This window comes from Lucilia cuprina, chromosome 6 (assembly GCF_022045245.1).
Source record: "Lucilia cuprina isolate Lc7/37 chromosome 6, ASM2204524v1, whole genome shotgun sequence".
In the NCBI taxonomy this organism is placed as follows: Eukaryota; Metazoa; Arthropoda; class Insecta; order Diptera; family Calliphoridae; genus Lucilia; species Lucilia cuprina.
This window is the reverse complement of record NC_060954.1, coordinates 53,494,332-53,508,094: the sequence shown is the minus strand read 5'-3', so window position 1 is coordinate 53,508,094 and position 13,763 is coordinate 53,494,332.

Sequence of the window (13,763 nt, the reverse complement as noted above, 5' to 3'; positions counted from 1 at the left end):
GTCCAGACTATAGACTGTTCTATAGTCCAGACTATAGACTGTTCTATAGTCCAGACTATAGACTGTTCTATAGTCCAGACTATAGACTGTTCTATAGTCCAGACTATAGACTGTTCTATAGTCCAGACTATAGACTGTTCTATAGTCCAGACTATAGACTGTTCTATAGTCCAGACTATAGACTGTTCTATAGTCCAGACTATAGACTGTTCTATAGTCCAGACTATATAGACTGTTCTATAGTCCAGACTATAGACTGTTCTGTTAGTTCTATAGTCCAGACTATAGACTGTTCTATAGTCCAGACTATAGACTGTTCTATAGTCCAGACTATAGACTGTTCTATAGTCCAGACTATAGACTGTTCTATAGTCCAGACTATAGACTGTTCTATAGTCCAGACTATAGACTGTTCTATAGTCCAGACTATAGACTGTTCTATAGTCCAGACTATAGACTGTTCTATAGTCCAGACTATAGACTGTTCTATAGTCCAGACTATAGACTGTTCTATAGTCCAGACTATAGACTGTTCTATAGTCCAGACTATAGACTGTTCTATAGTCCAGACTATAGACTGTTCTATAGTCCAGACTATAGACTGTTCTATAGTCCAGACTATAGACTGTTCTATAGTCCAGATTATAGACTGTTCTATAGTCCAGACTATAGACTGTTCTATAGTCCAGACTACAGACTGTTCTATACTCCAGACTATAGACTGTTCTATAGTCCAGACTATAGACTGTTCTATAGTCCAGACTATAGACTTTTCTATAGTCCAGACTATAGACTGTTCTATAGTCCAGACTATAGACTGTCCTATAGTCCAGACTATAGACTGTTCTATAGTCCATACTATAGACTGTTCTATAGTCCAGACTATAGACTGTTCTATAGTCCAGACTATAGACTGTTCTATAGTCCAGACTATAGACTATTCTATAGTCCAGACTATAAACTGTTCTATAGTCCAGACTATAGACTGTTCTATAGTCCAGACTATAGACAGTTCTACAGTCCAGGCTATAGTCTTTTCTATAGTCCAAACTATAGACTGTTCTATAGTTCAGACCATAGACTGTTCTATAGTTCAGGCTATAGACTGTTCTATAGTTCAGACCATGGACTGTTCTATAGTTCAGACTATAGACTGTTCTATAGTTTAGACTATAGACTGTTCTGTAGTCCGGACTATGGACTGTTCTATAGTCCAGTCTATAGACTGTTCTATAGTCCAGACTATAGGCTGTTCTATAGTTCAGACTATAGACTATTCTATAGTCCAGACTATAGACTATTCTATAGTCCAGACTATAGACTATTCTATAGTCCAGACTATAGACTATTCTGTAGTCCAGACTATAGACTATTCTATAGTCCAGACTATAGACTATTCTATAGTCCAGACTATTCTATAGTCCAGACTATAGACTATTCTATAGTCCAGACTATAGACTATTTTATAGTCCAGACTACAGACTGTGCTATAGTGCAGACTATAGACTGTTCTATAGTCCAGACTATAGAGTGCTCTATAGTCCAGACTATAGACTGTTTTATAGTCCAGACTGTTTTATAGTCCAGACTATAGACTGTGCTATAGTCCAGACTATAGACTGTTCTATAGTCCAGACTATAGATTTTTCTATAGTCCAGACTATAGACTGTTCTATAGTCCAGACTATAGATTTTTCTATAGTCCAGACTATAGACTGCTCTATAGTCCAGACTATAGACTGCTCTATAGTCCAGACTATAGACTGCTCTATAGTCCAGACTATAGACTGCTCTATAGTCCAGACTATAGACTGCTCTATAGTCCAGACTATAGACTATTCTATAGTCCAGACTATAGACTATTCTATAGTCCAGACTATGGACTATTCTATAGTCCAGACTATAGACCGCTCTATAGTCCAAACTATAGACTGTTCTATAGTCCAAACTATAGACTGTTCTATAGTCTAAACTATAGACTGTTCTATAGTCTAAACTATAGACTGTTCTATAGTCCAGACTATAGAGTGTTCTATAGTCCAGACTATGTACTGTTCTATAGTCCAGACTATAGACTGTTCTTTAGTTCGGACTATAGACTGTTCTTTAGTTCTGACTATAGACTGTTCTATAGCCCATACTATATACTTTACAGTAGTCCACACTGTAGACTTAACTAGAGTCCAACCTATGGACTATACTATAGTCAATACAATAGACTACACTATGTTCTAGACTATACTATGTCCTGGCTACATTATTTAAAACATATGTTTCCAAAATTCACATAATTTCAGCAACATGTTGCTATAAACATTATCGTTTTGTATAATTTTACACAAAACTTTTTGCAAATTATTAATTTTGCCATCAACTTGTATTTAATTAATAAAAATAATTACAAAGCATTAATCATTTAGCTAAATCCTAATGTTTTGCGTTTTTAACTAAACAATTTTCTGAAACATGTTGCCAGTAATGTTGATTTAAAGAATTAGCAGCTTTTTTTCAATGCACATGTTCAACGCAACACCCACCACTAATCTGAAATGATAAATATTTATGATGTATGTAAATAAAAAGGTGTGTTTTGACAAAAGACAAACAAAGATATTTGTTACTCATCATCATCATCGTCGTCATCATTTTCATCATCATGGGAATGAAAAACCTTGTATACTTACTACAACGATGATGTTGAAGAAAATGTAAAACATGCCGCCGCCACTTTAAAATAAAAAAAATCAAACACCAAAATCCTTAGAGGAACAAATAAGAAACAAACAACAACGGCAACATTATAACATAAAAGCAAATAAATAAATAATAACTAAATATATATTTGTATTCAAATAATTTCTTAAAAGAAAAAGTTTTAATTTTAAATAAATAAACAAATCTGAATTAAGTGTGTATGTTGTCAACATATAAACTCAACACCTGATATTTTAAATATATTTTAACACCAACAAACACTCCCTCCTTTTGCCTACAAGAGCATGTTGTCTTAAATAAATGTGTTTGAATCAAAATCTTTTTTATTTAAAACCGAACCCACAGTTGTATAGTTTTGAATACTTAAATTAATTGATACTATTACACAATTAATCATACACAAAAATATATGCCATATTTGAAACTCTAATATAATTAACAAAAACAGATATATGGTCTATAGTCCTAACTCAGTCATATATTTCAGTCAAGACTATAGATCAGAATATTGTCTATACTATAAGTCAGTCAAGAATATAGATAAGACTATTGTCAAGACCATAAGTAGATCACTGCATAGTCAAGACTATCGATTGGTCGCTAACCAAAACTATTGATTGGTCTATATCCAAGTCATAGATCAATCTATAGTCAAGACTATAGATCAGTCTATAGTAAAGACTATAGTTCAGTCTATAGTAAAGACTATAGTTCAGTCTATAGCCAAGTCTATAGTCAAAACTATAGTTCAGTCTATGGTCAAGACTATAGTTCAGTCTATAGTCAAGACTATAGTTCAGTCTATAGTCAAGACTATAGTTCAGTCTATAGTCAAGACTATAGTTCAGTCTACAGTCAAGACTATAGTTCAGTTTATAGTCAAGACTATAGATCAGTCTTTAGTCAAGACTATAGATCAGTCTATAGACAAGATTATAGTTCAGTCTGTAGTCAAGACTATAGTTCAGTCTATAGTCAAGACTAAAGTTCAGTCTTCAGTCAAGATTATAGTTCAGTCTTTATCCAAGTCCATAGATCAGTTTATAGTCAAGACGATAGATCAGTCTGTAGACAAGACTATAGATCAGTTTATAGTCAAGATTATAGATCAGTTTTTAGTCAAAACTATAGATCAGACTATAGATCAGTTTAAAGTCAAGACTATAGATCAGTCTGTAATGGATACTATAGATCAGGTTATAGTTAAGGCTATAGTAAAGACTATAAATCAGTCCATAGTTAAGACTGTAGTTCAGTCTGAAGTCAAGTCTATAGTCTAGACTATAGATCAGTCTATAGTCAAAACTATTAATTGGTCTATATCCAAAATTATAGATCAGTTTATATCCAAGACTATAGATCAATTTACAGTTAAGACTATAAATCAGTTTATAGTCAAGACTACAGATCAGTCTATAGTCAAGACTATAGATCAGTCTTTTCAAGACTATAGTTTAGTCTATACTCAAAACTTTTGATTGTTCTATATCCAAAACTATAGATCAGTTTATAGTCAAGACTATAGATCAGTCTATAGTCAAGACTATAGATCTGTCTATAGTCAAGACTATAGATCAGTCTATAGTCAAGATTATAGTTCAGTATATAGTCAAGACTATAGTTCAGCCTATAGTCAAGACTAAAGTTCAGTATACAGTCAAGACTAAAGATCAGTCTACTGTCAAGATAGATTAGTCTAAACACTATAGATCAGTGAATAGTCAAGATTATAGATCAATCTATAGCCAAGACTTTGTTACATATAAAACAACAAAAGTTCTATACATATATAAAAATGCAACAGGCTTTGAGACAAACAAATAACAATTTCCACAACAACAAAACTTCTAACATCAGACGGTAACCAGCAGCAACAATGAAACATTAGTTTGGATTTTTCACACTAAATAAGAACAAAAAAAATACTACACATTTATGGATGTATGTTGAAATGTATTTGAAGAAGTCATCAAATCACACCTTAAATCAACACAAACAAACACACACCGAAAAAATACCTGTAAAATCAAAACCCAAATGTTCCAGCAACAGACAATGATGATGGAAATGACGACAAACTCTTTAGAGTGCCGAGAGACATTGAAAAATGATTCATGATGTTTGGGTTTTGATTTTACAGTCATTTTATTAGGTGGGGTTATATCTTTTTTAATTTTTTTCTAATGTCCAGGATATTTGGTAAATAAATTTTTAAATTGAGAAGATATATCAATCTAAATAAAATGTTCTTCTAAATATTGTAAAAATTTTTTAAAAGACTTTTGCCCAAATTTTATTTTATTTGTTGAAACCCCCTTATTTCTTATGGACACTTGAATCTCGGCAGCATTCACTTTGCATCTCTGTATGCTGCATGTATTCAGAGTGCTGTCAACTTTTAAGGTAACAAACTATAAAATAAACACCTGTATTTATATTTATTGTTAGTTTTCTACACAGTCACACAGACACACTATTTATAAATGGAAAAGAGGATACAAAAAATATAAAATACACAGACAAAATCACATACTCTGGTCTAATAGAAAAAAATGAGAAATTATAAAAAATAGTTCAAAAGTTAAATAATCAACATGAAAAACACACACATATTTTTCAAAAAACACTCACACATTTCAATTATCAAGTCCTGGTTATGTACAGTGGGATAGAAAAGTTATATAGACTGATCTATAGTCTAGACTATAGACTGATCTATAGTCTAGACTATAGACTGATCTATAGTCTTTACTACAGATAGTCTTGACTGTAGACTGATCAACAGTCTTGACTATAGACTGATCTTAAGTCTGGAATATAGACTTATCAATAGTCTTGACTATATACTGATCTGTAGTCAAGACCATACTGTTCTATAGTTTTGACAATTGACCGATCTGTAGTCTTGACAATAGACTGACCTATATTCTTGACAATAGACTGATCTATAGTCTTAAAAATAGATTGATCTATAGTCTTGACTAAAGACAGATCTATAGTCTTTTTTGTAGACAGATCTATAGTCTTTACTATAGAAAGATCTAAAATATCGACTATAGACAGATCTAAGTCTTGACTATTAACTGATCTATATTATACTCTTGACTATATAGTGTTTTATGCTCTGGATTATAGAGTGATCTTTAGTCCAAAGTATGGAGAGATCTGTAGTCTGTACTATATAGTAATCTATAGTTTGATCTAAAATCTGAGTTAAATAGTAATCTATAGTCTAAACCTATCTGTTCTGTACACTGATTTCTAGCCATGACTAAAGACTAATCTATAGTATTGACAATAGACAGATAAATAGTCTTGGCTAGTGATTAATATATGTATAGGTATATATTCTTTACTATAGACTGATGAATGGTCGTACCCTTAGTCTTGTTAATTGTCTTACATATAGCCTAGAGAATTGGCTGATCACTATAATAGACCATGAACTGATCTTTATTCTTTTATGTATAAAACTCTCATTTCCCTTTTTATCGCTATTTAAATAATTGAATGCCACTGTTTCATCTATTATTTAGTTGCAAAGCTAACTGAATACAAAAAAAAGTAATTTTAGACAAATTATTTTTTTGCTCCATACACTTTTTAACACATAGTCAGACCAAAAAACCCACAAATCAAATAAATAACAAACTTATATAATTTTACAAAATAAATACAAGATACAAATGAATTATTTTAACAACTAAATGAATGACGACTGTCTGAAGAGTCAGTCTAACTGGCTGATAGACTAAATAATGCATGAGTATGTGTAATGATAGACATGTGGTAAAAGCTGCATATCTGACTAATTGTCAGTCAGTCAGCCGGTCGGTCTGTCTGTTGTGCTTGTGTGTGATGATGCAAAGTGATGATAATGATGACCAACTAAACAATCAAACGGCCAGCCAAGCAGCCAACCAACCAAGTAAACTAATCAAACTGGCAGCCAGGCAACCAAACCGTATAAACTAAAGTGCATTTTAATATCGTTAAGTGTTTAAATATATAGATTTAAAAAGAGTTTTGTTTTTATTTGAATTTTTAATGCCCTACAGCATATAGTGGGCAGGGTGTTATGTTTGTCTAGTTCAGAGTCTCGTCTTGACTGTTGTCCAGTCTATGGTCTAGATCTGTATAGATCTATAGTCAAGACTATAGACTGATCTATAGTCAAGACTATAGACTGATCTATAGTCAAAACTATAGACTGATCTATAGTCAAGACTATAGACTGATCTATAGTCAAGACTATAGACTGATCTATAGTCAAGACTATAGACTGATCTATAGTCAAGACTATAGACTGATCTATAGTCAAGACTATAGACTGATCTATAGTCAAGACTATAGACTGATTTATAGTCAAGACTATAGACTGATCTATAGTCAAGACTATAGACTGATCTATAGTCAAGACTATAGACTGATCTATAGTCAAGACTATAGACTGATCTATAGTCAAGACTATAGCCTGATCTATAGGCAAGACTATGGATTGATCTTTAGTAAAGACTATAGACTAATCTACTATAAAGAATACTTTATAGTCGATTTAAACCTATTATATGTTTTTTCTACCATTTGGTATATTTTGATAAAGAAATTAACATTGACCGAGTGAGAAAGCAAAAAAACAAAAAGTTCCACATAAAAACCGCCGACTCTGGCACAGACTAACTTTCATTTATTACAATAGCACCGACCAACTAAAAACTCAGTGTAACTTGCTAAACAAACATTTGCTTTTAAATGTTTTTCCCCATTTTCTTCTGCCTGTAATGAATTGGATTGCACCCGTGCCACCGACCGTCATCTAAGCTAATTATGGTCTTTTTTACTTTTTAAAATTTTTCTTTTTCCTATAATCTTATATACAAATTAACGTATCTATAACTTACCTCTAAGTAACAAATAATACATCAAATGAAAATTAACTTTTATTTTTTACATTTTTAAGTGGGGGTCACCACTTAAAAACAACAATTCCATGATAAATACCAACCGATTAAAGAGGTGAGGTGAATCAGTTGTAAAGTCGTTAGTTTTTTTAGGTTTTTGTTATTGTTACCTTTTTTTTTGAATATTTATCTGTTGGCCGCCCATTTGTCAAAGAGTAAAATAAAGTCCAATTAATGGTTTTGTTCTTATCACTTTGTTAAATTTATGATATTTTAAACTTTAATTAGATTAATTTCATATTTTGGTTAAAGAAATGAATTTGTTTTTAAGTGTTTTATTTTTTCTTTTAATGAAAGAAGAATTGTCTTATTTATTATAATAATTAAGATAATATATATTTAATGTTTCAGATGTTAGAGAGAAGATTAGCGAGTTTTTATTGGTACATAGTTAAAGGGTAATACTTGGTAGCCTGGGAAAAAAGTTTACTTTGTAAAGCTTAGTACTTTTTCTAAACACCAATAACAAAGTTTAGTTATATTTTTTCCAATGACTCGAAAGTGATCCCGATATTTGAATATTTGAAAAACAATAACAATCGTAAATTGATCATCCTGGTGTTTAAAATATGATAGTTTTATAAACTTATTTTATGGCCACATCTCAAGCAGTTTGAAGATCTTAAATTGATCCTTATGTAATAGCAACATTTACACTTAAAAATGACTCTGAAACGATTTAAAAATAAGTCAAAACTTATTAGAAATGGGGCTCAGAAAATACTCTTTTGAAAGAAAGAGTTAGCAAAACATTTTGTGTTGCCTAAAATGAGTTGATTTAATTCTCATTTCGTTTATAAAATGATATGTATAAGTATTTGAACTTGTGTGATAAAGTCGATTTTCTGTCAAGGAATGTCGAGAGTTTTTTTTTTAACGTAAGCACCTGCCTTTGCGGCCTTAACTCACGGTAGTCTTTTTCATTCACTGGGTAGACTTGAGAACGGTCTACCATCGCCCATTCTTCATTGAAGAAGTCAGGTGGCAATTTTTTGTACATGTACAAGTACTTTGCTGGAGTACTCGAGCTATCTAATCTCTGACCATTGGATGGCCTCTGTTGATTCGGCAACAGCACCTAGAGATGTAACCGGCGGACCGAAGTACGATCCATCAATAAGCCGAAGACAGGGACACACTGTGGTAATTCTGATATGAACAGAGTATACTCTGAATATATCTGGACAAGGAAGGAAAATTCAATGGTATCATTTGTATATGATACCTTTCATCCATCATCATACAACCCAGCACACATTTCATTCATACGACACATTAATAAGAGAAAAACATACCATACATTTATTATCATACAACCCAGCACACATCTCATTCATACGACACATTTATAAGAGAAAAACATAAGATATATTTTTTTATAGGTAGATGGGTCCGCCGTACCCCACATTCATCCTGTACCTTATACAATTAATACCAACTCATTTCCAACGCTTAATCCCACAGTCACTCCTCTGTGGGGTATCTCGGCAACAGCAGCGAACTTATCCCGAAATATTGACTTTACCTTACATCAATCTTTTAACCGCCACTTACTCTCCCAGCGAATTTGGGTTTAAACCCCAGCCACTACGTGGATCCTGAAGAAACCTCAACCAACTGACCAGCCAGGACATAGTCCAGCGGGTATCTATAATCTTTTACGGAAGATAGTTGGGCATTTAAAATCTGATTTATTAAAAAAACCTTAACAAAATGTATATCAATCATAAATAGGTCATCCAGGTGTTTGAAATACGATTGTTTATAAATTTATTTTATCGCGCTGTCAGAGAATCAAACACTGTTTTCTGTTGTATTGTAATTGGTTATAACAAACGTAATAATTACTCAGAGAAGACTCAAAAATGACTATAATATGATTCTAAAATAACTCAAAAATTGAAAAAATGAGACATAATTGATCAGAAGTTCGGCTCGTAAATGACTCATTTAGAAGAGTCGCGAGTAGGGTAACATTTTCTCCCAACGAATGTATCATTTAAGATCAGAAAATGTGCGCATATATGATCATTTTAAACGTGCAGAAGAGTCATAAATGACTCGAATATGATCAAAAATTTCATAAAATGCTAGCTGGGATATATTAAATTCTATATATATATATAAAGTAATTTGAACGTGTATGTTAAAAAGGAATAAAATTTGTCATTAACTAGCAAATGTTCCATTAGTTATCTTCTATATATATATACAAATGCATAAAACCCTTTCGAAATAAGACATTAACATATCCAAAAAAAACCTAATTATTTTCTTGTTTAAAGAAAATCTTCAAAAAAAGTATATTAATGAATCACTCCTTAATTGCAAGAAAAAAAGTAAGAAAAAAATCGTAAATTGTCAATCAAATACTTTTTTTAGACAAATGAAGGTATAAAATGACTATCTACCATTAAACTTGTGTATAGCTATGACTATTTACAGCTGTTAAATATTCATGCCTACATATTTTCATTTATATATTGATTTCAAGTGATTAATTACATTTTCAAAGATACGTCATGGTAAATTTTAATTAAGTTTTTTTTTTTAATTTAGACTATAGTAAGCAATTGTATATAGAAAAATAATTTTTAACATTATTTGTATAAAAAATGGAAATCATGTCACTAATCAATGATAGAAACTGTCAAATAGAGCATAATAAGTTTTTTACGTAAAATACAAAATTTTGATTATTACAATGTTGCAATAAGTATGTCTAATTATTTGAGTTTTTTTTAACCATAAATCCAAAACTTATCAAGTGTTAATAATAAGTAAACTGTAAAAATTAAATTTTTAACAAAGTAGTCTGGACTTTAAATAAGATCAGAGACAATACTAACAGTCAAGTAGAGTCAAATAGACTTTGTTTCGAACAGACAATTCCACTCGTCAGATTTAGTATTGTAAAGTATTAGCAGAAGCTTGTAGCCGTGGAAATCTCAATTTTTCATTAAAGTTATACCTAAATATCTCACCAATGTTGGATTTGAAGTGGCTGCCAAGAAAACTTTTTCTGTTAACCGATATCAATCTTGATATATACCGCTTACTTTGGCTTGTAAAATGTTTTGTGCTCTTCTCATTGAGAGAATCGCACTTGTCGTGTTTTCATGTGACGACTATTTTCAGCCTTTTAGATAAAAAAAATCTGGGGATATTGCTTTCGATAAAACCTAAAGGTTTCTGAAACGGCTATCAAGAGCAGACATAATATGGACTACAGTCTAACCTAAAGTTGGCTTAAATTTAAACAATATTCTGAACTTTGGTTCTGTTTCTTGACTCGACTGAATAGAAATCAAATCTATAGTCTAGTTTACTATAGTTGGAATAAACTATGGCCTAATATAAAATCTTGACTAAAGTTTATAGTTTAGACAACAGTCGAGTCCATCGTTTTATATTGTAAAGTCCATATAGTCTAGTCTATAATCTGCACAAATAAGTATTTAGGGTTTTCTAGTCTGTAGTTTGTTTATATTTTGAATTATAGTCTGAACTATAATCTAGTCCATAATTTATAATCTGGATTACAGTCCAGTTTTAAGACTTTTCTAATCTTCGGTCTCTCGCAGTTTAGTCTTCACTACAGTCTAGTCAGTAGTCTGAAAAATAGTCCATATATCGAACTATAGTCTTAAATATTATCTAAACTATAATTTATCTATATCCTAGTATATAGTCAAAATCCCAGTTAAGTTTATGGACTAAATCCTGATCTACAATCTGGACTTAGTCCATAGTCTTAAGTTTAGTATATAGTGTGGTCTATAATCTAGTCTGTAGTCCAGTGTATAGTCTGTAGTCTAGTCTATAGTATAGGCTATAGTCGAGTCTATATTCCAGTCTATAGTCTGGTCTATAGTCTATACTAGAGTCTGGTCCATAGCCAAGTTCATTATATATAATCGAGTCTATAGTTTAGTTTTTAGTCCAGCCTTTAGTCTAATTTTTGTTCTTGTCTATAGTCTAATCTGTATTCTAGTCTATAGTTTAGTGTATAGTCAAATGTCTAATTTGGTCTATAATCTGGGCTATAGTCGAGCCTATAGTCTACTACAGGGTCTAGTATATAGTCTAGTCTATTATCTAGTGCAGTCTCTAGTCTATAGTCTAGTCTTTAGTCAAGTCTATGGTATAGTCATTAGTCTAATCTATAGTCAAGTTTATAATCTTAACTATAGTTAGGTCTTTAGTCTAGTCTTTAGTCTATAATGATTATAGTATAATCTAGTCTAAAGCCTAATATATAGTCTAGTCTATTCTGCAGTTTACTCTATAGTCTACTATATATTCTGGTCTATAGTCTATATTCAATAGTCTAGTCCGTAGTCTGTTTATAGTGTAGTTTTTTTCTAGTCTACAGTCTAGTGAATAGTCGAGTCTGTAGCCTAGTCTATAGATAGGTCTGTAGTATATTCATTAGTGTAGCCTAGTCCACATTATAGTCTGTAATCTCGTTTACTATAGTATAGTTTAGATTATAGTCTAGTCTTTGGTAGAGCTTATGGTCTAGTCTATAGTCTGGTCTATAGTCTACTTCATAGTCTAGTCTGTATAGTAGTATTTATTGTAGTCTATAGTCTAGTGTATAGTCTATAGTCTACAGTCTTGGCTATAGTCTAGAGCCTAGTATATAGTCTAGGCTATTCTATAGCCTTCTTAATAATCTGGTCTATAGTCTTGCCTATAATCGAATCTATATTAAGGTGTATATCCTAAAGTCTAATCTGTAGCCTTCAATAGTTTAGTCTTTAGTCTAGTCTATTTTACTCTTCAGTATAATTTACTCTTCAGTATAATTTAGTCTTTAGTCTAATATATATTTCCGATTAGAAAGGGAATATAATCCAGTATAAATTATATGTATGTAGTCTATAATTTGAACCATATACATATGTATATAGTCTAATATTTTTTGTTTCTCTAATTATTGCAATTTGTCTAAATAGTTATTTAAATTTTCATAAATAAATATTTTGATAAACTTTTATTAAAATGTGGGTTGCAAATTTCCTCTACGTTTAATTAGATGGTTATAGCTATAGAAAACCAAAACTACTTACTTACACGCTTGTAAATCAATATTAAATTACAACATAATTATTACTTGTTGTTGTTGAAAATAAAAACATTTAAATTATTTTCTTTTCTTTCAACATTAATATATTCTGTTTATGATTTACGCAAACGAACGTGTTTGAGTTCAGGAGTCATTTTAACATGATGTGTGGGTCCCCTAATCTTAAATCAAACATTAAATCTCCGCTTAAACATTTTATTAACCAATGTTGAAAAGGCAGCCGAAATTCAGACAAGCAAAAAAATACAAGTAGCAAAATTTTAAACTTAAATATTGCAAAAAAAAAAACCCCCAACTGGCGCCAAATTTAATTTTTTATTCTTTAATGGAAGATATTATTATGGGAAACTGCATGTAAAATTATTATGGATCTGTGGCATGTGTGAATATTTTTAATATGTGGCTTGTTTATGAAATGGTTGTGATAAAATATACTCAATGGTAACTAAAAACCGAATGCTTAACACTACTTTTTGAACATTTCTATATCTATTACATGCTTATGAATTGGATGGTGAAAACGGGTTCTGTGAATGTGATGTCGATGATAATATACTAGATAATAATTATGATGATTTTTGCCATAATTACTTTATTAAAAAGATTTAAAATGTGATAGATATTATTGAGTTGTACTAGTTTAAATACACCATTTACATAAATTAAACGCTAGATTGCTTAAAGATACAACAAAAAATACTATTCAGACAGATATCCACTAGAGACGAGATTAAAGTACACATAGCAAACTAGACTATAAAACTGATTAGGCTACACTTAATATAGACAAGACTATACAGAACTATAGACTAGAGTATATACTAGACTATAGACTGGAGTATAGACTAGACTATAGACTAGACTATAGACTGGAGTATAGTCTGGAGTATAGACTAGACTAGACTATAGACTAGACTATAGACTAGACTATAGACTAGACTATAGACTAGACTATAGACTAGACTATAGACTAGACTATATACTAGACTATAGAC